The sequence below is a fragment of the Triticum dicoccoides genome, chromosome 1A (assembly GCF_002162155.2).
Source record: "Triticum dicoccoides isolate Atlit2015 ecotype Zavitan chromosome 1A, WEW_v2.0, whole genome shotgun sequence".
NCBI lineage: Eukaryota > Viridiplantae > Streptophyta > Magnoliopsida > Poales > Poaceae > Triticum > Triticum dicoccoides.
In genome coordinates, this window is record NC_041380.1 from 220,341,272 (window position 1) to 220,368,451 (window position 27,180).

A 27,180-nucleotide genomic window follows, 5' to 3' on the forward strand; every position below is an offset into this window, starting at 1 on the left:
GGGGCTTGCATTCATAGCTTAGGATTCCCTTCGTGCCGACACATGGGGGCAAGCAATGCCATGCATTTTGCGAGATAGGTGCCACATCGAAGTAGCATTTGGTATTTGAACATCAAAGCACCCTTTTCATACATAAATTTGGTCCACATGCAAGCGTGTTCGTGTTCTGACCCTCTCCTGCGTCATTTTTGGCCAAATTTATGAACATTAGACAAGTCAGTGATGCAACACACACGGTCCACTCAAACTAACCATGTGCCACATCAGTGCCCCTTTCACACACACATCCGTATAGTACATTGGGCTCCATGAGGCTTCCCCTCTCAAAAATATCTACCCGCCTACAGATTTTGCTGTTTGATAACACACAGTTATTGTGTTTCGACCGTGTGTGATGTTTCTTGTTCCCAATCCTTCCTGCATCCCTCAAAAATATCTGCCCGCCTCGAGGGTGTTTCTGTTTCGTAATACATGGTTGTTATCTCCGAACCGTGTGCGATACACCATCATCAGAAATTTCAATAGCCCCGGCATTTCACTCCCGCGTAGTAAAATTTTCAGTACCCGCGTCATTTCCTCAAACACACCCCGCCCCCCTCCACACACACAAACACCAAAACCTCCTCGGGCGCGCGCGCACACACACACCCCCTCCCTCGCTCGAAACCCTAGCAAGGTCCCCGCCGCTACCGCAAGGCCTCCATTCTCAACATCTGTCAGTTTGCCCGTGCAGCTTACCCACCGATCTCCATACCGAGGTCGCCCTGAGTTTCTTAGATGACGCCTGCCAAACGCCCCCTTTCCCACAGAACCCCATCCCTACCCCACTCCAGAGCGTCGCAGCCTAAGCCCGCCTACGCTTCCCGTGGAGCTCGAGGAGCGACTGGCCCAAAAGTGGTGTATCGCGATCTCTTCGTCCGACGTCGCCGAGGAAGTTGACGACCATTACTGGCCGCAGGCACTCAATCAGCGGGCTAGAGTATGCGGGTATGTCGCGGACGCCAGCTATCACACCAAGGTCATTGATAGCGACGACATGAGGTGGGCTATATCACAGGTTAAGTGGCCCACCCCAACCCCTCAGGTTCAACTGCCATCGATCTCATCCATGGCCCTGCCGCTGATCTCCTCTGGCTCCCTGTCAACAATTTGCCATCCTACATCGCCATCAAGCCCCTTTTGTCATTTCTGAAGGACATGTTCTGCGAAGCTGGCTTGGGATCGATAGCTTCCAAGTCAGACCTCATCGATGGCGACCACGAGGAGGGCACCCTCTCCGGCTCTTCCAAGGGGAAAGAGCCCATCTGCTCTTCCAAAGGGAAAGAGCCCGTCTGCGACATCAGGGAGGGCACCCTACAACCGTGCTCTTCCAAGGGGAAGGAGCCCATCTACGAGAACATGGAGTGCATCCAGGGTCCTTGCTCTTCCCATGGGAACGAGCCCATCTGGACAAGTGAGGAAACCCATGATTTGTTTTGCCATGCCTCTTCACAGGGGGAAACCCATGATTTGTTTTGTCGAGTCCCTTTTGTAGTGTAGTGAGAATATGTCCAGTTTTAATTGCTATATTTGGTTGTTTGTAGTATGCCTTGTTTATTTTAGTTGTTCACAATGTGATGCTCTATATGTGCAATTATTTACTGTGCAGTACATTTCATCAATCCAGTTTTAAACATATCGATAGGAATGCATATATTTGCTTGCTGTTAAGCCTGTTATAGCTAGCATATGCCTCTTTTGAATTTTTTTGATTGTTCGGTTGTTTGTAGTTAGCATATGTCCAGTTTCAAATGCTATCTTTGGTTGTTCGTAGTATGCCTTGTTTATTCCAGTTATTCACAATGTGATGTTCTATATGTGCAAGTATGAACTATGCAGTTCAATTTCATCAGTACCAGTTTCAACAATACCACTATGAATGACTACATTTGGTTGCTGCATCTTGTAGTTAACATGCTTTTCCATTTTTATTTAACAATAAGCAGTGTACTTAGATCGGCATAATGCCAATTTGAATGACTATGTTTTATTGTTGTTAAATGTTAGGCCTGTTGTAGTTAACACACATTTCCACTTGTTTTGCTTTACTAGCGTGCTTAAACCTGCACACTGAAGCTATCTTTTGGAGATTATTTTGTTTACCATGGATAATTTTGGTTGATGTTTAGCATGTTGTGCTTAACATGCCTCTCGATGTACCTACACAGGACAATTTTGGGAACGGCTATTGTTTTCCATCAAGGTTAGTTTCATCCCATGGCTTATATATACTCACTTTTCAGGATATCGGTAGCTGGTACCATATAGGCCGGGGGCTGATAAGGGACTAATCGGTGAATCGGACTTTTAACTGGATATATCTGTAACCCGTTTATCGTTAGGTTAACTAGGGCCATATATAATATATCCGAGGCTACATAGCAATATGTACTATACTTAATGTCTAAATATGCAATCCTAGGCTACATAGCAACAAGGAAGAGTGTTACCTTAATGTTCTGATGATGTCTAGATATACGTAGAAGAGCAGCAACAGCAACAACAACACAACCCTGTTTGGGTACTCAACTTAGCTAGAGGTTAGAGTTAGTTTCTAGATCATGACTAACCCTGAACTAACTCCATCCAAAGAGGTGTTTGGATGACAGGGTTAGATTGACAATAAATGCACTAAGAGAACTAGCTCCAATTAGCACCGCTTGAGTTGAATAGATTTTTGGGTGAGTTAGATGCAACTAGCTCAAACTAGAACTCATGTTTGGATATACTTTTGGGCTATTTGAGCCCAAACTAGCTCAAACTAACTCTAACCCATGGATACAGCAGTAGTTAATCAACCGATAATTTGTAAGAATGCAATAAACTCCTTTCGGACCATAATATAAGATGTTAATTCATCTAATATGTGAGTATATTGGAGGTTATAAGATATTATAAAAGAGTGTTATACTACATCATTGCACAATTGCTGTTTAGCTTCTAATATTAACTTGGTGCTTTTAGGTACATATGTCATTGGTAAAGATCCGCGCTTCGACCCTTTCTGTGTATGGGGCAAAGAGATACCGATGAACCATCATCAAGTGAGGAAGCTAATAATGATTGTTAGTAAAATTGGTCAAAAGATGGCAATTAAACTATTTGTTTACACTTTATCCAAGACAACAGCGAACTGCAGGATGGTAAGTAAGAACTCTGCAGCCTTCTTTTTACTGCCCATAATGAGTTGTTTTAGATGACAATGTCTGAATCATTTTCCTTTGCAGTGGTTGCCAAAGCAGTTTACTCAAGATTACCTCTCAAACTACATGATTGGTGGGCATGCAAAGCTTAAAGTATTTCTACCAGAACACGATGATTATCTAGATGTTTTCATGAAGACCGTGAAGGATGGGCGGTCGCCCATCACAAGGGGTTGGACTAGAGTCATGCGTGCCTTCTGCATGGAGGAGGGAACAATATGGGCATTCCGCTTCACCTTGTTCAGCAACCAGAATGTATTTCGCCTCTTTCTTTACCATCTTTAATAGTACAAGTATACAATCGTGGTTCATCATTCTTTATTTGGTTCTTATGTAATTCTTTAACATATGTACCTATGAATCGGATAATGCATTGGTTGTTTGAACCTGATGGATATGGATAAAGCTATAGCATACATTCAAATTCAAATTCAAATCTGGTACAATTTGAAATAGCAGCAATTAAATTACGGCGAAATTACGCTCTCCGGGTCGTTACAGCACACATGGTTGGTAAAACACAAACATTTGCGATATACACCATAATCCACCACGGTTCACAGAGAGGAAACGCGTGCAAGCATGCACAAAGTTGCCGTTTGCAAAGCGCGTGGGATGTCAGACAATATCACAAATGGTGCTGGCAAACTAAACATTTGTGATAGTTCCCTTGTCGTACACGATTCACAACCATGAACTATTTATGATGAAGTATGCATCATAAATGTTGCACCATAGAATAGCATGTGCGATAGTTGTCGTGTACGACGATGTTACGACAGTCCGAGCTTCGTAATCTTGTCCGACACTCGTATGACTATTAGCTAATCTTCTTAATTAGTTATCGCATACAGTTTGGGAAAAGCGAATGTGTGTGATTGTATGCTTATCATACATGTTTTATAATAGTGAACCGTTTGTGATGGGCCGCGCATCGTAAACGTAGCACCATAGAATACCGACTGCGATGGCAATGTGAGAACAAACGAGTAGGAGTACTATATATGCATCTTGGCTCCCTATCCCCGACGGTTTTCTGGGTTGTGTGGGAAGGACCCCCCTATCACCCACACTCACTTGGCGACGGTTCCAAATGCCGTCGCGGAAAGGGGTTAAAAAACTGTTTGTATAGCACCGACGCATACCAGTGTGTGTTTGATACTTTGATAGTATGTATGTTGTGATTCCCTTAGTGGTGTCATGTGAACGTCTACTACACGACACTTCACCATATTTGGGCCTAAGGGAATGCATTGTGGAGTAGTAATTAGATGATGGGTTGCGAGAGTGACAGAAGCTTAAACCCTAGTTTATGCGCTATTCTGTAAGGGACCGATATCCAAAAGTTTAATGCTATGGTTAGAATTTATTCCTAATACTTTTCTCGTAGTCGCGGATGCTTGCAAGGGGGTTAATCATAAGTAGGAGGTTTGTTCAAGTAGGAACAGCACCTAAGCACCGGTCCACCCACATATCAAATTATCAAAGTAGAGAACACAAATCGAACCAACATGATGAAAGTGACTAGATGAAATTCCCGTGTACCCTCAAGAATGCTTTGGTTATTATAAGAGGCCGTTTTGGCCTGTCCTTTGCCTCAAAAGGATTGGGCTACCTTGCTGCACTTTCATTACTACTATTGTTATTTTTTGGTTACAAATTATCTTGCTATCAAACTACTCGGTTACTTACAATTTTAGCACTTACAGACATTACCTTGCTGAAAACCATTTGTCATTTCCTTCTGCTCCTCGTTGGGTTTGACACTCTAACTTATCGAAAAGGATACAATTGATCCCATATACTTGTGGGTCATTATTGTCGTAGTAGCAGACGAAGGATATCGCTAGCTCCCCTCCGGCCGCCCTCCGCTGCCATGACCATGAAGTCGGCGTGCATGCGCGGGCGCAGCCGGCAGCGAGGAAGTGTAGTACATGGTAGGTCGTCACTCCTCTGGTCCCAGGAAGGCCACCGCTCCTCCACCCAGTCGATGCCAAGCTTGGTGGGGTAAACATAAGCATCCGATTAGCCGCTTGATGGTGACATGGAGGCATAGATCTTCAGAACCTTATGCTCCGGAGGAGGAGGTTATCGAGGCAGAGCTGGACAAAGCCGGGGCGGATGAGGAGGCGGCAAAGGCAATAGCCGGAGCGTCAGTTCTCGGGGCTCATGGCCGTACATGGTGGTCGGGCGCTTGCGATCGTTTAGATTAGGTTTACAGTAGGTTTTAGTACGGTTTGTGCGAAATATGTAATGAATTTCATCCACTTTATAGGAAAAGTTTTCGAAATGTAATGGATTTCATCCGGTTAATTTGAAATTTGCTTTGTTTGCATGAATTTCTTCCGGTTAGTTCATATAGTTATCGAAAGGTATGCGGGAAGCATTGGATGGCATCCTCTGGCATCGGTGTCCTCGGACAGATGCTGGTGTAAATTTGTGGGTCAGCATTGGAGGTGCCCAAACAATCATGCTATAATCGCTAACAGTGCTCCATTATTTCACAGCGAACAGTTATCCCTCGATCAAAATCAGATCCGCCGTGTTTCGCACTCCTCCCACGTAAGAGTGTAGACTCTTGCTTACATAAAAATGGGGCAAGTGGATGGCATTGTAGCATGTCATATCACTCAAACTAGCCAGCCTAACGCGCGGGAAAGGCCCGCCCTCGTCATTTTGTTCTGGATTTCTATCGATCGATCGAATGAAAATGCTACGCTTTGCAAGTTCAAAAGGAAAAGGCGGCATACTTAAAGCAGGCCTATCGCGTTCGCGTCGCACCCCAGACAGTTCGGCTTGCACGCCGCTCACCAGAGGGGACACCCGTTGTCTTTAATTTTCATTGACATGTGGGACTGCAATCGAATAAATCATCGATAGCCAAAATCTAATCACTCAGCGGGCATCGGCTGAGAAGAGAGAGACGGTGGAGGGAGAAGAGACCGCCTGCCCGCCACACACGGACTCCAAGAAATATGGTGATAATGTGAGGTGGGCCATGCGGGAGTCCGGACCACTTCCAAGCCCGCTTCTGACCGCCCTGGCCCACCAGAACCCCCCCTCCCGCGTGCGCTCCCCCCTCAGACGCCAACTGCCCACATTCATAGCAAGTAGTACTAGTACAATACTGGGCTATAAGCCCGCTTATGTGGAGGAGATAGAGGCATTGACAAAGTCAAGGAGTGGACTCTGCAAGAGCCCGTCTCTACACGTGCTCCTAGGTATAAAAAACTAATTCTAAAAAAAGAGGTATAAAAAACAATTATGTATAAAAAAAGAAGCTAAAAATATTTGAGAGGAAATAGATAGAGAGAAAGTGAGAAAAAGTTGTAACCTTATAGCCAACCTTATAGTCAGCACTATGGTACAAGAGGAAGGAGGGAGTTGTCCACATGTCAAGTTCACTGAGCTGCCGTGTTTCACACTCCTCCGTCGTAACAGTGGAGACAATAGCTTTCATAAAAAATAAACAATGAATACTCGTTGCTCGTCCTCGATATCGTAAAGAATACTTTCATTCGCCGACATGTGGGACGTTGACTATCCTGGTCCACCTGCCATGCACAAAATTATCTTGGTCCACCCCGGTCATAGCGCAGGGCCAACCTTTCCCACTGTAAGTTGGTCGGACGAAGGAACCATCATGACTTTGTTGAATTGCTCTTCTTCAAGAAAACTTACTGTACCTGCAATACTGCTACCACAACGAAGACCGGGCAACACTGTAGCACGCCATATCACTGAAACCCACTAGGCCAAACTAGCCCTCCTAGGATTTGTACTCCCTCCATTTCAAAGTTAGTACAAAGTTGAGTCATCTATTTTGGAACGGAGGGAGTACGTCTCTGTACTGCTATGATTTTTTGTTCTCAAAAAAATATCCTTTGTCAATCTAACGATTCGGAGTAGAAAGAGGGTCTTTCTCTCTCTCTAGATCTCTCTCCATCCCACAACCCCTCTAGCACACGTACACACTCTCTGTAGCCACTCCGAAAGTACGACGTCACTACACATTCATGCTTCCAATAAAAAAATTACACATTCACGCATGTTACAAGTACGTGCCAATTTTGCTGGCTATTAATGTGAGACCTCCTTTGGTTTAGAGGAATCTTGTAGGAATTTCATATGATAGGATTTCTATAGGAATTGTTTTTGTAGAGCCCTTTGGTTTATAGGAATGGAATCATATTCCTATGGAGGAATTCTTCCTATCCTCCACATTTCATAGGAAAATAAACATTAGCCTAGACTTAATGGAAAAAATCCTATGATGTGAATCAAAGGGCATCTCCTTTCATATTCCTACTCATAGGATTTAAGATAAATGTCATCTCATTTCCTATGACTTTCCTATTGCTACGATTTTCCTACCCTATGAACCAAATGAGGACTGAATGTATCTGTGAACCAACTCTTTGAGTTTGATGAGAATTAATGTATAATTGTGGACTATTGTCTGATCAATCGCTAAGCCTACAATTTTACGAGCTTGGGCTATTGGCCGATCAACGATGGATCAGAGCTATAAGCATACCATGAGCTCATCAGCCCCAACGTTTCTCTTCAGTGAGTGTTTTGCAAGTACTATAGATCGCATAGTAGCTAGCCTACTATCACCAAGAATCATCAAACAAGCCCTGCTGACATGATAAACAGTTCAAACTTACATCTAAGCATGCCATATATTACATCAAAAGCTGGTGAGGATACATATGTTTCCATAACTCAGAGAGGGTTCACATGATTCACTATCAAACAAAAGTAGCAAGTACTGCCACACAAGACAATGCACTAGCCTTAAGATGGTTTGATAGCACGCATCGTTCTGGTAATTAAATACAATGCAAACTACCTTGAAGGATTAGTGCGACCAAGTATTTCTTGTCATCGATCTCTCGGGCGATGACCACAGCACGGACAGCGGCATGGGAATCGATCTCTGGGGAGATGTCCACAGGACGGACCGCAACATCGAAATCGATCTCTGGGGTGATGTCCACAGGACGGACAGTGGCATCAGAGTCGATCTCTAGGGCGATGTCCACAGGACGGACAGCGGCATCGGAATCGATCTCCAGGGCGATGTCCACAGGACATATTGCGACATCGAAAATGATCTCTGGGGAGTTGTCCACAGGATGGACCGTGACATCGGAATCATCAAGGACATCCACCGGCACCTGCACAACCCTAACATATTAGCAAGCACATTGCAAATAATCAAAAACCACAACTATGGTAAGCCATTTTTTACCTTGTGTAGCTCACTGAGGGATCCCATCCCTCCGGGGGTCATCGCCTTGCCAGGGAAATACTGCTTCTCAACGGCGACTATCTCCTCAAACTTGGCCTTGAGCCTCACATAGGTGGCCATTAGAGTTTCTGGAGTAGGCACGATGGGACCCTTGCTGTTCTTACAACTTTCTTTGAGGAGTTCATCCGCCAACATCGTCAACTCTTTGGCTAGTGCTTGTTTCTTGGAGTTCTTCGTCTCCATGGGTTGGCCCGCCAACATGGCCAACTCATTGGTCGGTGCTCACTTCCTGGAGATCTCTGTCTCGAGTGGGTTGTCCACCGGCAACTCTTTGCCTAGTGCTCCAGGATCCATCAATAATCTGACAAACAAAAAGCAATCAAAAGGAAACCACAATCGCAGTGAAAACAGGAAAAGGATAGGCTATGAGAATCGGTCGGTTCTTCACAAAAAGAAGATTCTTGGAATGAAACTACAGCAACATCACTGATTCACCCACTTTTCCTTCTTCGGTACAAAAGTAGAATGGCAGAAGTGAGTAGCCTGGAGTGAGGTTTTCTTCAAGGCCAGAAAGGGATTAATGAGCGTTCCAGTGAAATGATGGTTGCTTCGTCCAGTCCAACTTCGAGGCCACTTTACCACTGCTGGTAAAGGTGTGGGTTTTGTGATATGATGGGCCCCGATGGCCACACCTTGGTGACCGGTGAGTCTCGACTGTAGCACCTCGTTGTGATTGGTGGATGGCACGCGGGCCCGGATGCTTTAATGTCCCGCATGTAGATAGAGTGGCTAGTCATATATAGTAGTAGTTTGGACGACAGACGAGGAGCTCCGTCCTGGTTTATTGGTCCCTATGATAATCTGTGCCAAATTTTGATTATAAATTTAACTAACCAAATGTTCATGCATGTCACAAAAAATTACATCATTGAAAACTATGTTCAAATACGAATCAAAGGATATAATTTTTCTTAATATGCTCTAACATTTTGTCAGTTAAATCTTTGGTCAAAATTTAACACAAATTACAAAGGGCCCCAATAAAGATTGTACTCTCACATTTTGTTTTGAGGATACTCCCACATAGAAAATATAAATAATAATGCATGTTGGGGCAGCCCACGTTTCCAATAATTTTAGCCATGGGCTTGTTCACAAATTTTACGAGGCGGTGGTTGTTCACTTAATGGAGGGTCTAATACCAGACTTGAACGATACAAAGTGCGACCTGGCACACCGTAACACCACTTGGAATAAGCGAGTAGCTATCTCAAAAAACAATCAAGAACTGAACAAAAGGGCGACCTGGCACGTGCACAATTTTAAACGATTGTTTTGATGGAGTGAAAAAAGAAAACTACCCCACTATACGTATATATATAGGTCGGAGCCTCTGCGCTTGCTTGCTAGGGTTGCTCTATTCACACACTCTCATCCTCTCCAAATCTAAACAAGATAGCGGTGGTAACACTGTCTTTCTATCCCCACCACTGGTTACAGATCCGGACGTATGCCCCTCCGCCGGTGAAGGGGAAGAGGGGCAGTGTTTAGGCCATCGTTGAAAGCAAGGGACGAGACCCATTGCCGGTGGCAACGTTATCTCTAGCCAAGCACCAGCGCTGGAGGTCCTTCGATCCCTTCGTCGTTGCCCTAGTGTGGGCGGATCCGGCCTCCCGTGCCCACCTATCCGCATCCCGACGACCTTCAGTTATATATTCCTTCGAAACCGGCCTAGCTCTACTTCCCTAGATCGCTACGTTGCTGCATGTGCATCATTTTCTATCTCTCATCCCCTCTCAATCGGATGGTCCAATGTCACCTTTTTTTTCTATTGTTAGAGGTAAAGCTACTTCATGGAGTCGAATCTTGTACTTGGTTCAAACAAGAAATAAAGGGGGGAAATTTAGTATGTACATCGGACTTGGTACAAACAAGAAGGAAAGGGGATGAAAGTAGTACAGACTGGTCATCCAACTGGTCTCTTGGTCGAAAAGGGAAATATAGGGGAAACGCTGTACATGGTGGTATGACCAGGACTAGATTTGCTATCCACACATAGGAGTAGGTGGCCAGAGTGAACAAAAATGGGACCAACCCAGATATGTTTCTTAGATGTTTGTTTCTTGGGGCAACAAACTCTAAATCACCACTTTATGCCCCGGTTTAGTTACATGGTGCTGGACTGCTGGTGCACCCACTGTCCCATGCCCTTATTGCAAATATTTAGCTATTCTTAATCTAATGCCTCTGGTAAAATGAAGCCATGCCACAGTTATAAGCCATGACAAGTTTAGCCAATTGTTTTTGCCAGTAATTGTTGGAGACTCTGACTGTTTCCTCTGTAGCTTTTTGTGCAAATAGAGATATCCATTTCACCTTGTTGCTATTGTGACCTTTTGGTGCACTGCACAAAACACTTCTTGAAAGAAGTGACTTTTGTGCTGTTTAACTGGAATGCCAGAATGGAACCGTTGGTTCATTTCGATGGAACTGCACAAAGGGAGATCTGTGTTCCAATCTTCATGATCCATATTGGCACCATAACCTTCCTTTAGCTAAGAATTATATTTAATGCATGTGCTCATCTCTATTTTGCGATTGCCATGAGAAAATAATGCTATTGTTTATTAGTACACTTGTACTCCCTCACTGACAAAACCAATTCTGAAATATAAGGCCAATCATGTACTTGGTTTCACCAACTGGTGAGGATAAAGATAAGTAGAGCATGAAGAGGAAGACGAAGAAGAATAAGAAGGAGGAAATGAAGAAGATCACACGATGGCACTGTCCTATGTTATCCTAACATCTTGCTACTAGTATTGTATTGTTGTGTTGCTACTAGTCTTAATTTATTTGGTAGACTAGCAAGATGCCCATGCGTTGCACGTAACATAAAGATGAATTTGTATGTGTAGTTTATCTTGTGAGAGAAAAGGATGAACGAGGGAAGGCCTTATTTGCAAATGTGGAGAGGGGTGTGGGTACCTTTTTGCAAATTTGCCATAGTTTCCTTCCTATCCGTTAGATATAAATTGGACACTGCTGCGCGTCGGTCCTAAACAAATGGCTTTTAACCCCTTTCCACGACGGCCTCCGGAACCATCGCCAAGTGAGTGTGTGCGATAGGGGGTCCTTCCCACACGACCCAGAAACCGTCGGGGATATGGAATAGTGATCCAGAGGCCTTCCAAAATGTAATCATGTGTGACGCAGCACACACTAAATTCTTTCGCACATATGGTATCGGTGATTAAGCATTTCTAATGACATGGTGAAACCATATGGTCTATCGTAATGAACCGTTTGGGAAACAGTATGTAAGGCACACGGGCCAACATATGAACTGTGTGCGATTTGTGCCCTATCACACACGAGTTTTCTGCGTAACCCGTCTGCCATGCTAGACTCCATCGCACACATTTTCCAACAATTACCGTCTGCGATAATGTTCTATCACAAACGATTTAGGAACCCCTTCACACACATACAAGTGCTGCAGACCGTTTGTGATTTGTTAGGTATCACCGATGGTTGGCGCAAGAGTGACATGTGCTTTTCGTTTGGGATCCCACACGTTTCCTGAAAAAAATACGACTGGGATTGTATTTTGCATTGGGCACGGTTTACTCCCAGTTCTCGTGTGCGATAACGCGATATCGCAAACAGTTTCGGAGAACCTACGCACACGTAGTAGCGCTGCAAATCGTTTGCGATCTGCTGTGTATCACCGACGGTTCTGTTACAATTTACGTATGCTTTCCGATGTGGATCGCACACACTCATTTAGTTGAACCGTGTGCGGAGCAATTGCTAGGTTAAAACAAAAATATCCCATTTTGAATCAACATGCAAAAAGCAAATTCATCACAATATTCAATTGAACAAATAAAAAATATCCCATTTTGAATCAGCATGCAAAAAGCAAATTCGCCATAATATTCAATTGAACAAATAGTGTCCACAGGAAGAACATTCATCAGATTTCGCAACAATTGCAATTGAACATATGGTAGCTAAATTCCAATGATTTGTTCACACATATATGCATTACATAATTAATCATAGTGTACGAAATACAAAGACCTCATCAGATGGAAAACAATGGATCCATGCGTTATATGTTTAGCGGCTAACTCTTACTCAATGTTTCAGGAGAACACATGCTGAAATCTTCATTATCACCAGTGGGATTGATGTAGTGATCTAGGAAGAAGTCGCTGATAAATCTCCGAACCATCAGCAATTCACCAGCCGGGAGTGGTTCAGGGGTCCTCGCTTTTAAGATGAGCTGTAGTATTTTTAAGATCAGAATGTGCCATATGAGTGGAGTAGAAGATATTAATTAAGATAGACTTACTAGTACTAATTTGCGAGGATCGTCACAACTGTAAGCAGATTTGCAGATGGAGATCATGTGTCTGCAAACATAGTATCCACAAAGGTTGGTCCCTGCTTCTTGCTCAGGACACTGAAATTTTTTGTACAAAATTAGTCATGTACTTGTCCTGTTAGGAACAACCTAACTAGTGTTAGATGTATTATTTTTTCTTTGGACAAAACAAATAGGTTTATTTAGAAGCTTGAGCATTTGACTAGCGTAAGGAAAGGTATTTGTAGACTGTTGGATAAATTTTCCGAAAATAATGGATTTCGGTGTGTTACCAGAGAAACGATCTTGTGCTGCAGAGGTAGTGTCCTCTTAAACAGGTTCCCTGTTTTAGTTTCCCACAATGCGAGCACACTACAAATGATGATGAATTTTGACAACATCAATTACTGAACCAGATATGAATGCAAATTAATTTCAACATCATAGAATTCAATACCTATCCAAGAATTGCTGAAGATGTATTAGATCATGAGCGTTTGTTGACGCTCTAAGAGAATCGATGTAGTAAACTGTGTTCTTGTTTGGAACAATGAATACCAATATCCAGTGATTGCTACATATTAAGAAAGCCATGAACTTACGAATGATGTCGAAACCTGAAAGACAATCAGTGTATGTGTGGTTGTTTACTTGACTTACCGTTCATGATATGGCCAGAGAAATGATTCTGCATGGGACGTGTTTTCGAAGATACGGACGACCTTGTTAACGGCCCAGTCCCGTCGGCCCTTTTCATGTAATGCTGTGCCATTTGCTAATGCAGGATCTGTGAAATACACACTCTCACTTTGTCTTCTTTGCGCGTTCAATCCCCTGAGAGGAATAAAATGCAGTTAGCTGTTTATCATTTACAACCTTGTATGGAGAAGTTGATTAGAGTTTGTTAAGTACTTACAAAATCACCATCTAACAAGAGTGGCATCGAGCACGTTGAAGTTGAAGAAGAGATGTAAGTCCTCGAAACTCACAATGATGGAACCAGTATCATGTCGGAAATGATCTCTGTTGTAGTGGACTAGCAAATGGTGATGACCTTCTGACATTTGATCCATGCAATATTCATGTAACTCGCGGAAACTGGAGCTGCACTCATCAAAGTATTCGCCAACAAGAAATGGCTGGCCATGGACGTAATTGCGTGCTTCAAGTACACCTGCTTTATTTTTAGCAAGCAACAAATGTACTTCTTCATCACCCATGGTGTCAGAAATAATATTACTCCCCCATTCGAACAAGCTGCTGTTAATTTAGTTTTGGGCGATGAGTGCTTTAAGTAAGAGGCAATCGTTCTCTTTCCTCTTCACTCTCCCGCCGCGTTTCCTCGTGGTCGTGGGTGTAGCCTTTTTGGCCACTTCCTTCTTGGTACTTGAAGCATTTCTCGCAGAACGTCTGGTTGCCTGCACGGTAGACTGCCGAGCAGACGGTGAAGCTTGGACGGACTGCTTAGCAGATGGTTTATCTATGCCGGACCGCTGAGCTCGGGGTGCTGTTGTGACGGACTGCTGGGCAGTAGGAGCAGAGGCATCGGACTGTTGACCATGCGTTGAAGCTATGTCGAGTTTCTGCGAAGGTGGTGCCAACTTGTCGGTGTGCTGAGGAGGCCGTGCCAACGTGTTGGTTTGCTGAGCAGGAAGTGCTAACGCATTGGTATGCTGATCACGCACCTGCGTACTGATGGACTGATGAGCAGTCGGTTCTGGACCTACATACTACTTAGCAGGCGGTTCCGAAGCATCAGACTGCTTAGCAGTCTGTTCCACCAGGTTGGTCTGTTGAGCATGTGCTGCAGCTGGGTCTCCCCCCGCTTCTTCAGCGGACGACATATGAACCGGTGGTGCGTCATCAGTAGTTGTAGGCCTTTCCACTGGCTGCTTTGGGGCAGAGGATGACATGGCATGTATGCCACAAAGTTGGTCCGGCTGATCACATGTTGATGCATCAGCCCGCGAGAGCTGCTCTGGAAAGGAGAGCGTCACCGGTTGAGGGGCGATAGTGGTTGCTCTTGGCGGGGCTTCATGAATCTCATCGATGAACTCTATTTCCTTTCGTGGCCACTGGATGTGATGTAACAGTGTTTCTCCCAAGGTCCTTTGCTCATCAAAGTCTCCTAGGACATTCTTCGGGCAAATTCATTGAATCCAGGATTTACTTCAGTCACGTAGCATTTCACACAACCCGGCTTCAATGGCACATTGTCCAAGAAGAGGCCATCTTCCAAGAAGGGTGGGCAAACCCAGGCTGTTGCACATTTTAATGTACCTTCATAATTTGTAAGCATGCCCTCCAGTCTATCTTTCATTCCAGATAGATCAGATATAGCATCATCACAAGCATCTGCAGTCTCAGTGTCGCTGGGGTCAGCTGATGCACATCTACTCTTGTGTAGTGTTGTCGTCGAGCAATAAGCAACATCATCCATGCCCGCCTCCCCTCCCATCTGCTGGCTATCTGTCAGTGTTAGAGTATTCTGCATCATCATTGACTCCTCAACATCCTTTCGAACAGCCGGATAAATCTCCTTCTTCAACTTTTTAAACAATGCATTCTACTTCATTTCACTTCTCGCTTTTTTCATGTTGAGCCTCTCTTCTTTGCTGAGTGTGAAAGCCCTCTTGTGCGGGGCATTAACACCTATACCCCTTGCACAGCCAGGGCGCTCTTTTGTCTCCAGAGCAATGGACAGAATGTCAGATGGCCCTGAGTTCCTGTAGAACCTTCCAGGGATCTTGGAAGCCTCTACCATCACTTCATATAGTTTGGCGTTACGTGTGTTTTCAAAGTAATAAGTTCTGTCATCACACCTCTTTGCACGTGCCCGCAAGTAGTCTCTGGCGCGTTCGCCCTTGATTTCACTAAAGGCCAGATTCCCACCCGCCGCTGCTGCTTCTTTGTCCTTGTGTTCCCATATCAGCTTCATGTTGTAGTATCCTGCCACACCCATACAGTGGGGGTGTATGTTCTTCTTCTGAAGTTACGATTGCTTGAAACTCTTCGCAGCAAACTCCGGAGTTGCCCTAACCCTTTTGAATTCTGCCCAGTCTTCCTTTGTAATTTGGGGGTATGCGGGGATTGGGTCCTTGCCTTCACTCAAGTACTTCTTATATAGCACGTGCTTCCAGTTTCTCCAAGCATCCCTAGCCTTCTTCAGTGTAGCGTGTTCCACCTGCATTCTCCACTGCTCTGGAACATTGAAGTGATCCATGATCTCCCGGACTATCCTTCACCATGTTTCTGTGTCAGCCTTCCGAAACCCCAACAGATTAATGTTGAGCCTTGCCCTACCAACAAATCCACACACACTCCTCAACCTCATGCGTGCTTTATCTGGTTTAGTTGGAGCCCATGACTTTAAATCAATCTCGGTTACTTCATATACACCTTTAGGCTGGTGTGTGGGCTTCCTTGGAGCGTTCCTCCTTGTCCTGACCGGAAGGGTAATTGCTGCAACTCTATCCCGTTCAAGACTACTTGATCCCTCACAATCTGCTGAAGACCTAGGGTTGTCTGAATCAGATGAAGATACATGGCCTGAATAAGAGCTACCGCTGCTACTCGGCATCTATAGAGAACACATGCGAAACTCAGGAAATGAGGATAAGCATAAAACTAACAACTTGGTATCAAGCTTTCTAAACATGCCATGCAATAATTTAGAAAATGTAGGGCTAATTTGTTAAGTTTGTGTGACTCGCGCGCCCGTGATATGTAAATAGGCAGTAACTTATTGGAACAAATACAACTTATATGTAGTAAGGAAGGTAGATGATGAACATATATATGCTCTTAGTTATTTTATAGCCAATTTGGGAACATACGGAATGAAATTGGAAGAGGGACTGCGAGGAAATATGCCTCACCGCGATGGAGAGCAGTAACTAACAAGCTTCTTAATGCAAACCCGGCCGGATCACAGGAGAGGCAAGGGTTACTGCATCGATATGCTCGAGGGTGGCTGGCGAGCAAACGAAGACGGCGAGGCGCGGGCTGCCGCGTGTTGGGAACGACAGTGGAGGTAGGCTTGACGCTGAAGAGCGGGCACACGGCCGGGGTGAGCACGGCGGTGCCAGAGAGGGTTCTGCTGTGGATATGGGGGAGGGGGAGCTGGCGAAGGAGATTGGGTGGACTAGTTGAGTGAAACGCGGGCGGACAGTGGGGGGGGGGGTGTTGGCGGCCTAGGTGAAAAGGGTGAAAAATATCCCCGGTCGCCGCGTGCGCGGAAAGGCCTATGCAAACAGTTGCCTCTAAGCGCTCATGTGCACAAACATAATAATTTTGTTTGAAATGAAGACGTACTAATTTTGAAATAAAGACGTGAGTTCATCATTTCGCCTCTGAATTTTTCGCACATAAACCAATCACAATTTTACCACGGGTTTGATTTGCTGGCGAATTTCAGGTCTTGTGTGCTATATGTAAGACATTTTTTGGCATTTACCGTGCATGTTGGCATATAAATCAATTCCTAGCCGGACTGCATTTCCTGTCGAAAGGGATGAGGATTTCCATTCGATCTGGTAGCATCCAATGGTATAGACGTACGATCCGTGGGGTTTGGGTTCTGGCCAATCAGAATGCACGACTCAGATCGCGCGCGTGGAAGATGGGTGGTGGGGTGCATCTGCCACGATTTAGTGGACACACAGCTTTCGTGAGTGAACCGTGTGCTCTTTGAAAACATTTACGTTACCTAACATCATATTTTTGTTCAAATGAAAACATGAGTTCATCGTTTCGCCTCCAATTTTTTCCACGGTAAGAAATCATGAGTATAGTGGAGAGTGTCATATACTAGTATCATGAATATACGGTACATATGATACTACCTTTAATTAATTATAGCGCATAGTATAATACATAGAGTATAGTATCATATATGGATCATATTTATTGCCATGCATGACACAAATTAGCATCGCATTTAACATGATACGATATCTACCTACTATATGTTACTCTAACCCTATTTATATATATTTAATTCTTTGTCACATCGGCATACTTGCTATTTCCGAGTGCATGACATTGTCGGCTATGATACTACCACTATGGCCAGCCTTATATAGTGGGGAGTATCATATATACTATATATATATATATATATATATAGTATCATGCATATAATACTAGTGTATGAAACTACGTACGTAGTGCATATATAGTATCATAGAGTAGTACTAGCTCCCTCTGTAAACTAATATAAGAGCGTTTAGATTACTAAATACTGACCTAAACGCTCTTATATTAGTTTACAGAGGGAGTATATATCATAGATGGCCGTATTTATGAATTGAGCCCTATAAGGCTGGTTGTAATGGGGAGTAGTTTATATATGATAGTGTAGGTAGGATACTACTTAGGTAATGCATAGTATCATAAGTTAACATCTTAGGTTGCCTTACTAATTGTCATGCATCACACAAAGTAGTAGTACAACATTTAATATGACACGGTATCATGATATGATACCACATTCTCTCTTGTGTGCCACATCATCCAGAAAGTCTAGTTGGCATGCATGATAGCCCTTATGATAATACCATTACAACCAGCCTAAACCGGAAAGGAGGGGGAGTATGAGACTAGCCACAATGGAGAGTAGTACACTGGTAACATACATGTGTCAATAGACTATATATGTTACTACCTTCATAGTGGGTAGTAACATAAGTGTAGTGTCATGCAAAGCTTCATTTCTTAGGTTACAGACTCATATTGCATTGGGACATTGTAACACCCTCGATGCGGCTATATCTCCCACGTGTCGGAGCACGACTTAGAGGCATAACCGCATTGAAAGCAATGTCGCAAGTGAGGTAATCTTCACACAACCCATGTAATACATAAGGGAAAAGATACATAGTTGGCTTACAATCGCCACTTCACACAAATACATGAATAAAGCATTACATCATCCAAATACAATCAGGGCCCGACTATGGAGCCAAAATAAAAGAAGACTACCCCAAATGCTACACAGATCCCCGATCGACCCCAACTGGGCTCCACTACTGATCCACTAGACGAATCAACACAAAGGACAAGATCTTCATCGAGCTCCTCCTTGAGCTTGGTTGCGTCATCTGCATGGTTCAACGGCACCTACAAGCTGGTTTTGGAAGTATATGTGAGTCATGGGGACTCAGCAATCTCACACCCTCGCGATCAAGACTATTTAAGCTTATGGGTAAGGTAAAAGGTATGAGGTGGAGCTGCAGCAAGCGACTAGCATATATGGTGGCTAACATACGCAAATGAGAGCGAGAAGAGAAGGCAAAGCACGGTCGATAAAAGTATGATCAAGAAGTGATCCTAGAACAACCTACGTCAAGCATAACTCCAACACCGTGTTCACTTCCCGGACTCCGCCGAGAAGAGACCATCACGGTTACACACGCGGTTGATGTATTTTAATTAGGGTCAACTTCAGGTTTTCTACAACCGAACATTAACAAATTCCCATCTGCCCATAACCGCGGGCACAACTTTCGAAAGTTCAAATCCCTGTAGGGGTGTCCCAACTTAGCCCATGACAAGCGCTCACGGTCAACGAAGGATATTCCTTCTAGCGGGAAGAACCGATCAGACTCGGAATCCCGGTTACAAGACATTTCGACAAGGTAAAACTAAACCAGCAACACCGCCCGAATGTGCCGACAAATCCCGATAGGAGCTGCACATATCTCTTTCTCAGGGCACACTCAGATTGTCTTAGGTAAGGGTAGGCCAGCCCAGAGTTGCCCCTGGTGGCCACCGGCAGCTGACAGGTTGGACCAACACTCAGAGGAGCATTGGCCCGGGGGGGTTAAAATAAAGATGACCCTTGAGTCTGCAAAACCCAAGGGAAAGAAAAGGGGTAGGTGGCAAAAGGTAAAACCAATGTTGGGCATTGCTGGAGGAGTTTTACTCAAGGCGAACTATCAAGGGGTTCCCATTATTACCCAACCGCGTAAGGAACGCAAAATCCGGGAACATAACACCGATATGACGGAAACTAGGGCGGCAAGAGTGGAACAAAACACCAGGCATAAGGCCGAGCCTTCCACCCTTTACCAACTATATAGATGCATTAATTAAATAAGATATATTATGATATCCCAACAAGTAAACAGGTTCCAACAAGGAACAACATCTCCATGTTCCAACAAGGAATAAACTTCGAGCTTCACCTGCAACTAACAACGCTATAAGAGGGGCTGAGCAAAGGGGTAACGTAGCCAAACAACGGTTTGCTAGGACGAGGTGGGTTAGAGGCTTGGCTTAACATTATGGGAGGCATGATAAGCAAGTGGTAGGTATCGCAGCATAGGCATAGCAAAAGAGCAAGCAACTAGCAAGCAAAGATAGAAGTGATTTCGAGGGTATGGTCATCTTGCCTGAAATCCCGCAAGGAAGAAGAACGAGTCCATGAAGAAGATAAATGGGCGTAGTCGAACAGATCCTCACAGACACGACGTTATCGGAACTAACCCGAAGAAGCAACACCGGAAAGAAAGCAAACAACATGGTAAACAACCACCACATAAGCATGGCATGATGCACAACCAAGTATGATGCATGTCCGGTTTAAAGAAGCATGGCATGGCAAAGGGCACAAACAAAACTACAAGTTAAGTGGAGCTCAATATGCAACGGGTTGCATATTGATGGAACACCACATCAATTATTTGGTTCTCTCTCGTTTAGGGACCCAACAATATTAAATGTTGTTAAATATGGCAAGAGGTGAGGCATAACAAAACTACACCATCTAAACAATTTAAATGGGGCTGGATATAACAAATAACAAATCCGGTAAATCCCCATATGCCTTAGTAATTTATTGCAACAACAATTTAAACATTTTAATTGTTGTTATCATGATGCGGATGACATGAACAAGTTTAAGCAATTTTTATTAAGACTTGATAAGAGCATTATGAAGCATTTGTCACCATGGTGGAAAGGAAAGGGGTGCCACGGCAACGATAACGAAAACGGTGCCACGGCAGCGTTCCGGTTCCGGTAACTTGATTGAGATACCGATGCAAAGGAGAAGTGTGCGGATGCGTGCAAAAGATGGTGGAGCGCTCCCGGATTCCGGGTGTCCCATGGGTTAGTGGCATGGAAAACGAGTGACAATACGGACACGATGCAGACAAAGGGTGCATCTCATCCAACACATGCAAATGTTCTCGGACGGTCGTCTTGAGGTTATACCTTCGAAGCGTGCGTTATCGAAGCGGTTCAGGTCAAGCAATGTAGTCGTTCACGATCTTCGTGGGAAGTAGTGGTACTCGACGATGGTAGAGGAAGTAGTTGTTCACGGTTCGTTGTGGGAAGTAGTCATTCTCGTGGCGACGGTAGTCGAAGTAGTCGTACTTGCAAACTTGTTGGATCCACGTCGACGGTAGTTGAAGTAGGGGGTACACGACGACGGTAGAGGTACTCGCGATGGTAGTGGTACACGTTTTCGTAGAAGGACTTGACGAATCCGAGTCACTTGGGGTCGACGGTAGTCGAACTTGACGGTTTTTGTTCATGGGTCTTCGGCGTCGGTAGTAGTTCTAGGCGTTGGGTGTCGAGGTACTTAGCATTCTTGGGATTCCTAAGAAGGCGGTAGAGGTACTTGACGCGTCACAATGTAGTCGAACTTGATGAAAAACGGGTCTCCTCGGGGACTTGATGCATCCGAGTTCTTCTGGTTTGTAGATGTACTTGGCGTTCTGAGTCTGGGTCTTGCCAGTCTTGATGGTCTGAAATGAACAAAATGCAAAGGACCCCGGGTGGCAGCATCAAGGAAGCGATGGTAGTGGTCAGCGACAGGAAGCAGCAGTGGGTTCTGGTGGCCGGCATCACCGGATCTCGCGGATAGGAGGCTGGCGACGAAGAAACAGAGGTGGGCGTCGGGCCATGGACGTCTCTGCCCAAAGCAAAAGACCGAAGGGGTGCCGGCTGGCGTTGGACTCGGCGGCCTGCAGGTCCCTGGCACTGGCTACGCAGGCACCATACGGAGGAGGAGAAGGGGCGCGACTTAGCTCGCAGAAGCTCCGGTGAGGGCATCGGTGGCCGGTGACGGGCGAAGCGATGCCGAGGGTGGCCGGGGTGCAGAAGACGGCGACGAGGAGAAACCAGAGGAGAGGCGGCGCGGGAGGTCCTCGGAGTAGGCAGGACGACGACGAAGGTCAAGGGGCTCCTTCTCCTGCCGGTTGCGACGAAGAAACAGACGCGGCTGTCCATGGCAGGGGCGGAGGCGTGGTGCTCTGGACTGGCAGGGCCACGGCGGCGCTATGGTGCTCTACAGATGGAGGAGGCGTGGGGAGAAGGAGAGGGATCGAGAGGAGGGAGGAGCGATGCGAGAAGGAAAGAGAGGGGGGTCGAACGAGAGGGAGATGGGGACGAGCTGAAGCTCTCTGGCGGCGGAGGGAGAGGGGATCGGTGGGAGGCCTCCCCTGGCGCTAGGGTTAGGATTAGATGGGCCTGGAGGCCGGCCCAGTGGGGAGGGTGCCGGCTGGGCCTTAGAAGGCTGCGGGCCTGCTGGTTTTCTCTCCCTCTCTCTCTTTCTCTAAAATCTCTTTTTCCATTAAAAAACAAAAGAGAAAAGAGAAAGAAAAGAAAGAGAAGTTAGGGATGGAATCTGGGCATGGGGATAATTTCCCGGACTCGCAAAAATGAGCTTGGGCCAAGAAAATAGAAGTGAGCGTGTGCGTGAAGATTGGATTCGAACTCATTTGAATTTAAATCCAAAAGAGTTTGAATAAGAAGTGGGCATTCGGTAGGTCCAAAAATATTGAGAATTTAGGAGGAGCCTCGAAAAATGGGAAAAGAATTGTTGGCAAAGTTTGGAGGTGCAACTTGAAGCATAAGAGGCATGGAATTAAATTGCAAGTGTGTTATGGTGATTCCAAAGTTAATGGAATATTACTTATAGCTCCCTAATAATAGTGGGAGGATATATGTTATAAAGAGACATCACCAAGTGAGTTCCCTCGATTTAAATGGATCAAAGATCCATGCCATTTATTTAGTTGAGTTTTTAGATGACTTTGAGAAAATGATGGCATGATGACATGATGCAATGCACATGATGCAACGAACCAAAACAAAACACCCGACAACACTCGAAAACATGGAAGGCATCTGAAGCTCCGGTCTTGGGGCGTCACAACACTCCACCACTATGAGAGGATCTCGTCCCGAGATCTAGGATGGCACCGGAGGGAAAACGGAAGAGGAAGAGGAGAGGTAAAACTAAGTTGCTTCTTTGACCAATGAGTCAAACCAAAGAACCTTGAGAAGGTTAAGCCAACTCGAGAAAAGAATACAACATAGATAAATGAAGTTGAAAACACTCCATTAGAAAAGATGTACAAGGAAGAACAACTTCGGGCAGAACTTCGATTGAAAAGAAAAGGAATTGAATAAGAACTTGGTAAGATGAGAAGATGTTTGATGAAATCACAACACACTGCCTCCGGAACTATTGAATGAATGGAACAAGGGGTAAGAAAAAAATCTCAGACAGCACTCCGATTGAAAAGAGATGCAAGTCTTGATAAGGCGAAAAGAACTTGAGCATAATGGCACCACACTCCGGTTAAACAAGATAGAGAAGGAAAAAGACTGATATAATTGGGACAGCACTTTGACTGTAAATTGAAGAAATTGAACATGATCTTGACAACCCGAGATGAGGAGTGAAAAGAGCAACATCACTAGACCTCTGAGAGAAAGAATAGAAGTTGGATCTTGGAAAGGAAAGAATTGAGAGGAAAAAGACATCTTCTACCACAATAGAATTTGAAAAGCATTCTTAAAAGAAGGATTGAATGGAATTGTTGGAAAACCAACAACGAAAAGGATAAGCTTGATATGGTCTTATGGAATACATCTCAAATTATGGGTTGACAATCCTGCCACTCACGGGAAAAGAATTGGGTTGGTATGAACAAGGAGACAAGAAAGTATTTCACCGGGAGGATAAAGAAGAACTTGGGTCCTTTATAAGCACCATAGATAGCTACAAACCTTACGGAAGGCTTTAGGTGAAATATAACCCAAGATAACTCCAAAGAAGAGATTGATGGATTTAAAATACCTCATTCCTAACAACATGTGAATCATGAAACATGAACCCAAATTATCAAGAATGACATAATGCCACCTCCAATGATACGGTAGAAAGAAAAGCACTCCGGATAGCAAGATGAAGAAATCTTGAACTCCTCTACAAAGAATCTTGATGATCACTTCGAGAAGGAATCAAATCCTTGATGAGCCAACATGTAGAACCTTCATGAAGAGCTCCGGTAAACAAAGGAATGATAAAACGGAAGGCAAGAGAAGTTGAAAACACAAGGTGAATCCTTGTAATGATTAGATGAAGCTTTGGAATGGTATAATTGAAATAACTTTGAACTCCAGAAAAGAAAGATGGACACCTTGAATCGAGAATTTGATGAACCTCCGGAATAAGGAATTAATCACTTGGATGAACAAAAATAAGAATTACATTATGTGTATCCTTCACCAATTAAATTGATGACAATCAACAGATTTGGCATACTACTTATTCTTGAAGAAAAGATTAAGATAGATGTCGCGCCAACTTGGGAAGGTATTGAACGAACCACCGGAAGGGTTGAAACAACGAATAAATTGATATGATAAAGAAGGAAGAGAAAACTCTTGAATGAACCACCGTAAGAATTGGGAAACGAACGAAGTAAAAGGGAAGAATCACCGGTAAGAATTAGCAAATAACAAAGATGCTTGAGAGAATTTAGATCCATGAGAACGAAGACATTACGAGCTGATTAGAGAATCATTGATTTAAGCACCGGTATGATTTGGAGAATGAGAGCTAAAAGCTGAGAATGAATACTTCTGAGGTGATGGGCTCCGGATGATCAAACTGAAAAGACTCTTGAATTGCTCCGGATAGGTGAAAAGAATTCTCACTATCAAAAACAGTTATGAGAGGATGACATCAAGCTAGAGCCATGAATCTTTGATAGAACGAAACAAGATTCAAGGGAAAACTCTTCTTCGGTCTTCAAATGCAGAGAAAGATAACGAGAAACACCACCAAGAATTTTTGAGGCACTCCGGAATGAAAAATTAGAAAGGTTGAGCCAACGATGAAAAGAAATGAAAGATCTTCGAGAAAGGCATTTGATTGATGACAATTCATTCTTACGTCAAACTTTGAAATGAATTTGAGACTAACTCCGGGAGAATAAGAAGAGTCAGGTAAGATCCTGGGAAAAGACCTGTGGGTTAGGGCCCACTCAAAAGATACACCGTTGAAAAGATTACTTGAAAAGAGAGATTGCACCGGTTGAATTAAAAGGCTTAAATGATATAACATCCTCAAAAGAGTTTGAACGAAAGCAGAGTGGTAACATGAATCTTTGAAAATATCTTGAGCACTCCGGAACAATTGAATAGCGAGAAGTGAATGATTAAGAATTGCACCGGCATGAGAAAGCATTGAAATGAGGAAATGATATGATCAACAAAGTTTGACTTGAAACCACCGGAGAAAAAAATAAGGAATTTGCATTCAAACCACCGGATATATTCTCTCCATCTGCAGAGTTATGTGATAGCCTGGCTTATTAGGGATGATAGACTACTCATATCAATAAGGAATTCCTTCTTTTCCGGGAGCCCATTCGGAAAGAACTCCAAAGTTAAGCGTGCTCAGCTTGGAGTAGTTTCAGGATGGGTGACCGACAAGGAATTTACTCCCGGGTGCGCACGAGTGAGGACAAAGTGCGCAGAAAAGACTAGTATTGATCTGTGGGGCCAGTCTAGATCCCGCCAGGAGTAATGACCACCGGCGGGTGTGTCTGGGGCGTTACAAGTTGGTATCAGAGCTGACCCTCGCGGTTACACGAATGTTTGCGGACAGGTGCGTGGTCATGTTGTTCATGACGTTTGTGACCCGTCGTGGCACCCGGCATGGCACATGTATCGGACTGGAGGCACAGACATTTGTGCCAAGAGGGAACGTTCGTGTTGCCCGACGACGACGTCGGTTCCTCTGAGTGGGGATGTATGTGATAGCTTGGCTTATTAGGGATGATAGACTACTCATATCAATAAGGAATTCCTTCTTTTCCGGGAGCCCATTCGGAAAGAACTCCAAAGTTAAGCGTGCTCAGCTTGGAGTAGTTTCAGGATGGGTGACCGACCGGGAATTTACTCCCAGGTGCGCACGAGTGAGGACAAAGTGCGCAGAAAAGACTAGTATTGATCTGTGGGGCCAGTCTAGATCCCGCCAGGAGTAACGACCACCGGCGGGTGTGTTTGGGGCGTTACAGACATGCATGTGATGCTACAGTAACTAGCTAAGTTACTGAAACTATCTCTCTCCTCATTAACTTATTGCCAAATAAGCAAGTTTGCTGAGTTGGAGTCGGTGTTACTGCTGAAGTTACTCCCACTGTGGCTAGTATGATACTAGCTAGTCGTCTATGATATACTAGCTACCTCACTAAGAGCATGGTTAATAATACAGCCTAGGGTCAGCTATAAGTAGTTGCCTTGTCATGTACAACCAACCTCTTAGCGGGCATGTACAATAATAAGTTTTATATATGTACTAGTTTATCAATAATTGGCCCACCTTACATCCTCACAAAGTGTCTTGGGTCTCGTGTTGCAGCTGGCTCTACTAACCAAGAGCCCGCTTCTCTTTTCTTTCGTCCAACTAATAAGCACATGTATATTATTCTATTCCTTATAGCCAGACTACCCATAGTGGGAGTAACATAGGTAGTAACATCACACAGATCTAGATAAAATAGATGATGTGGCAATCAATAAATGAAGAAATGGAGGGAAGTGGATATGTGTGATGTTACTACCTATGTTACTCCCACTATGGGTATAGTCTTAATTAGACTACCCACAGTGGGAGTAACATATATAGGTGGTAACATCACACTTATCTAGGCAAAATAGATGATGTGGCATATAATCAATGAAGAAAGAGAGGCATGTGGTAACATAGCTAGTTACTGTAACATCACACATATCAAGAAAAGATGAGTCTACAACCTAATAAATGAAGTGATGCATGACACAATACATATGTTACTACCCACTGTGGAGGTAGTAACATAGACTAGTAACATATGCATGTTACTACTCTAAGTTACTCCCCACTGTGACTAGTCTTACTATAGTATGAGACTACCCACAATGGGAGTAACATAGGTATATAGTAACATCACACATATCTAGATAAATTAAGTAGATGATATGGCAAGCAATAAATGAAGAAAGAGAGGAAAGTAGTAACA